Source organism: Anneissia japonica, unplaced genomic scaffold (assembly GCF_011630105.1).
Source record: "Anneissia japonica isolate Jap-2015-1 unplaced genomic scaffold, ASM1163010v1 scaffold6417_len956965_cov193, whole genome shotgun sequence".
NCBI classification, from domain to species: Eukaryota; Metazoa; Echinodermata; class Crinoidea; order Comatulida; family Comatulidae; genus Anneissia; species Anneissia japonica.
This window is the reverse complement of record NW_022713977.1, coordinates 759,542-765,156: the sequence shown is the minus strand read 5'-3', so window position 1 is coordinate 765,156 and position 5,615 is coordinate 759,542.

Genomic DNA, 5,615 nt, shown 5'->3' with positions numbered 1-5,615 from the left:
TAGCAACAGAAGGGCGCCCTGTACGTTGGGCACGAAGTATAGGAAACTTGCATGGTTAAAAAGAAGGGCGCCGCCTACGTTGGGCACGACTTCCGCCTCATTTTTACAATGCGAGAACTCTATCTTGTATTTCTAGTATCTTTGTTATATCTCTATGGGTTTGGATGGTTTATGAGCTACATTTTTCAACCGTGGCTTATGCATTATTCATAAGTGTTTAGCGAATTGAGGGCAATGTACAAATAGCTGAGAAATGGAGCACAGTACTGCCGTTACTATACTACTTTATCAATAAATTATGATATATGTCATGTATTTGTGGCCTGTCGAACCCTGGTAGTAAGCTTGGAAATTTAAGGTAATGATTCAAATAGGAATTATCTATAGTTTAGGCTTATGCGTTGCGCCTTTGATCTTGTTTGGAATCTGTCTCTTATACACATCTAGATGTGTATAAGAGACAGCTCAGAAGTTGTTCTGTAGACGTTTATCCGTTGATGACCTTTTGACCTCCTGAATTCTGCAATGAGATTTTCGGGTCGATTCAGCCGAGACGGCCCGAGTGGAGTTTCATGTAAATGTTTCGTACGGAAAAATCAGATCAGAGCGGTCAAGGGTCAAAAGTTTCCAATTTAGCAAGAGGGCGCCATTCATGCCTTATTACAGAATTTGCACGCGTAAATCCCGGAGAACGCTATCTTGTGTTTATAAGATCTTTGGCTATTACCGAAGAGAAAAAGTAATAAGTTTTGGAAGAGGGCGTCCTATCTGTTACCATGGATCTGAGATGGTTCCTGTTCTGCTGTTCACAGGCGGTATACTGTATGGTCAGATCAGAGCGGTCAATGGTCAAAAGTTTCCAATTTAGCAAGAGGGCGCCATTCATGCCTTATTACAGAATTTGCACGCGTAAATCCCGGAGAACGCTATCTTGTGTTTATAAGATCTTTGGAAATAGTTAATTCTGTCGTAGAGGGGGCTGTATCAAGTGCTGCTAAGTGTGTCTCTTGATTTTCGGCGGTTTCTCAGAACTTATTGAAAGTGATATGCCTAACGAGAACACAACCTAATTGATCTCGAAGCTTTCTACGACATATATTTTATTAAATATTATATATATATATATATATATATATATATATACTGTATATATATATATATATATACTGTATATATATACTGTTATATATACAGTTAAAATTGTGGTCAATATGTTTCGTCTCTCATGCAAGGGTAGTTTCAACTTTTGTCTATCCGATTTTACCCTACACTGTACCGGTATATATGCACGAGAACTGGCATCTGTGAAAATAACTTAGGACGTAGATGTAACGTTTGGTAATTCAAATTTATTGTCCCTGTCTCTCATAAATTGCCCGCACACTTTTTCATACATAAGAACAATTCTATAAAACCACCGAGGCCAAAATTGCTTGAAAATTAAGAACAAAATAAGAACAAATTGAAGATGAAGTAAAATGTTAAATAAGTTTAAACGAAAAAACAACTAAAAATTCTTTTAGCCTTATCTGTGCAATAGGTGTGACATTTTGTTTTCTCTTGAGGATCTGAATAAGTTTTTGACGGTAAGGTGTCAGAAATTCCTGAATAGAGTAAAAATCGTCACAACTTATGAAACGTGATTCTGACTGATGAAACAAAAGTAATTATAAAATACGCCCTCTCCAGTTTAGATACTGAACTCATACGGTGTAACACACAGGTGGGCGGCCCGCGAAAATGAATTAAAAACCTTATGTGTGCGGCCCGCCAAACATTTTTGACTAGAAAACACCTTGTTTTTTTAAAGCCCAACACTGATCATCTGTAAAAATTAATGTTAAAGCTGTTTACTTTTTAGAAGCACATTGTGAACATTAAAGTTTGGGTGCGGCCCTCGGTGTTAAATCAAAAATTCACTTTGGACCTCCAACCGATATTTATGCCCACCCCTCACTGTAAAACAACAATGAAGTGAGTACAGTAATACTGTGCAGTATTCAACAGTAATAACACCACCCCGAGGGACACCTGAATCCCTGAATCAATAGTAACGGTAAAGGTGGCAGAGAAGATTATTACTGTATATACACTGTCTCTTATACACATCTAGATGTGTTATTTATATATATATATATATATATGTATGTATATATAGGTATGTATTTATGTATGTATATATGTCATGCATGTATGTATGTCATGTATGTATGTGTGTATGTATGTATGTGTGTGTGTGTATGTGTGTGTGTGCATGCATGCTAGGCTATAAGTACATCTTGACATCTCTGTTACACGTAATAAAGTTATTTCTTTCAACATATCAAATCTACCATAGAATAAGGACACCTGCGAACAGCGCGATAATTAGGTTTGAATAAAACAATCGGAAACAAAGGAAGGTAAAGAAAATATAAGTGATGTCGGTCTTGCCATTTGAAGCGTGGGCTAAGTAATAACATTTAGAAAAGAAGCTACGGTACATTAGCTACTTTCAGGAAAATCTACGGGTTGCCAGAGTCAACAATAAGAAAGACTGGGGATTGTGAAATGTTGGTGCGAGCCGGCGATTTTGCCAAATAGTTCTACTACAGGGCCTACAAGACAAACACATCCTACCTATGGTTAAAGAGGCGTATGGAAGTGTTATATGGCTTCTAAAAAAAAATCACCTTTGGTGTGAGTAAGGCGTTTATACGAGAGCACCGCCTCGGCGTGAGGCATTTCGATCATCATCATTTCGAATGGTAATATATACATTCCAAATTGCAATACAAAAAATATTAATAACAAGTCAAAATTCACATTGAGCTTTGAACTAACTGAGCTGAAATACGGCAATCTGTAGTTTGAACTGTGCATTCCCTTATTAAGGTGAGTCGACATTAAACAGACATACACACAATGTTGCAGTGGCGGCGCCCGCGGGGGACAGCACGGGATTAAGCCCCCCCACCGGACAGAGCTCGTCGGGCAGTCGGACTAAAAAAATATAAAAATAGGCCCACGCCAAGCCAACACATGCCTGTCACAGTCTAAGAATGTCATTTCTGGGAGGGAGAACACCATCTAAAACCCTTCCCCCAGCTTGGGCCTACGAGCTCAAGTCCCTCTGTCGGACAGCTTAGCCACCCGCCCCCAGAAAATATACCATAGAGCCGCCACTAGTTTGACGATTGACCTTAGGTAGGGACGGATGTACATTTTAAACTACAAATTGGCTATATTTACAAAATACAATATGAAATAAGACTGAGTGTTAGCGTATTTAATGTTTTCGTTACCGTATGGTAGGCCTATCATCTTTATTCTCCCGATGACGATTGAAACGACTCAATCTAAACGTTGAGACATTCTCAACACAAGAGTTCTTGTCAGAACTATACGTGATGTACGACAAGCATTTAATATAGGCCTATTATTACTTCGCCATGCGAACTTTCAAACAGTATTTCATCATCATACTATATCATAATCATCATCACCATCATCGTTGTCGCCGTCGTCAACCCATTACATTACCATCCTCATCAGTATACCATTTCACCTCTCAACAATACCGCTAAAAGCAAATCTCATAAAATTAATGTTAATTCTTTCTTTATAAAATTCCCAATACTTTGTTCACTTTGCTTTAATTTAGCGACAAGACCATGAACAGAAACAAAGTCTCCGTGACACATTTTATAATGGGTTCAACATTTTAATCATTCAACCAATAGAAGTCTACGTATTTGTATAATAATTGATTAATAATCGGTGTGGGAGATCCTGCGTTTAGGAACGAATAAAAAAAACCAATGCGAATTCATTTAAGCTAGTGATCTCCCGTCTATATGTAAAACTGATATCTAAAATAACTTCAACCTATTAAATCTTTGCTTTTATTCACAGGTAATACAAACATAAATCGTAGATACTATACATGTACATAAAACCAAGTACAACTTAAAACATATAATTTCAGTTTCACTGTTCCTTTCATCCTTATCATTTAAAAAAGATATCTATTACTTTGCACACTCTTTCTCTTCTTTTCAGAAAAATACCTCGTCTTTCATATATCCACCATTGTTAGCTATCCCTTAGCTTACACCCGATTTATCTACATCAAGATTATGTTAATCATCATGGTACCATTTCGATACATCAGATGTCCACCGTACGTTTATAAACCCATCCGATAGCCTGTCGGAGCAAAGGCCTATTCTTCAAGTGGGCCAACGCTCACACTTGAAATCTAGTCTAGGCTTTACATTACAATATAAGTGGTTAGTTTAGCCATGGAGGTATAAAAATATTTTTATACCTCCATGGTTTATCCGATAGTTTAGCACCTAATAGACACACCGTCTTGTTTTCATAAACCTGCCTACAGAGACAATACCGGATGTACGTCACGTCATAGTGTTGAAGGTGATGGCACAATATTTTCATAATCCACAAATGCAGCCAATATCAGTACCAATTACTGTTTATGTTAAACATGAGCACGGCGTACAGCACATTAAAACCTAAGCAATTCTACTGGGTTAGAAATGCATATATACCACGTAACTGCACCATAATAGTCGTATTCCTTACTACAAATACCTTAGTGTCACCATTCTTTTAAATAATAATTTATGTAATTAATATGCATATTCGCCACCAGAGTAAAGTCAATATGAGTAAGTAATAGGCCTATGAATATTATTACCTTTAAAAAAATCGTTCTCAAAAACAAAAATTCAAGTCTTTATAAAGCGATAATATTATAACAACGAAATATACGAATCAAAGTCAAACATATTGGATAAACACATGTTCTGATACAGTAATGTAATCATAAAACAAAGTAAATATATTGATTATTTCTGTAATGAATAAATATCGACACTAAGCTATTCGCCTTCAGATTTGAATGTGCTTAATGTCGTCAATAAATAATTATGTACCCCGCGGGAATACATGCTAACTGTTTCCTCTAACCGTTAATACTTCATCATATAACACTTAATAACATTTGTTTTATCCAAAGTTCAACCGTGGATTGAGGACAACTCCCTCGGAAAACAAAATAATCTAGGCCTAGACCACTTAATATCAGCTTATCAAGGCCTATGTGAGGGAATGTACTACGGGGTGAAGAGGGAGCTTTCAGCCTAACACCACTTAAATCTGTACAATTTTTATACAAAAGACTTTCGAACATTAAAAGCTGTTCAAATATATGCAGCCAATTACAAAGATTGAAATTAATAGTACAGTATAGTACGCGGTTTAACGCTGCCTTGTGAGGGCAAACAAAATATCCGTGTCTCTCTATGAACACTTACATCGGATCTCCTAATGCTCATTTCTTTTGAAATATCATAACTTCTTACAATCATAACACGTATCACTCGCACAATATTTTCTGGGGGGTTTTACATGGATACACTTTACCTCGTACATAATTACGAACTTACTAGGCTGACGTCACTTTAAATCTCATTCAAACACACGGTTTAACAGTAAATAAACAGGCATTGATTGTAGTCTCGCACAAAAATGGGGTAATTTAATGTCAATTAATAATTTGCTATCAGTATCTATGCTTATTGATAATATATTAATATATATGTATATATAAG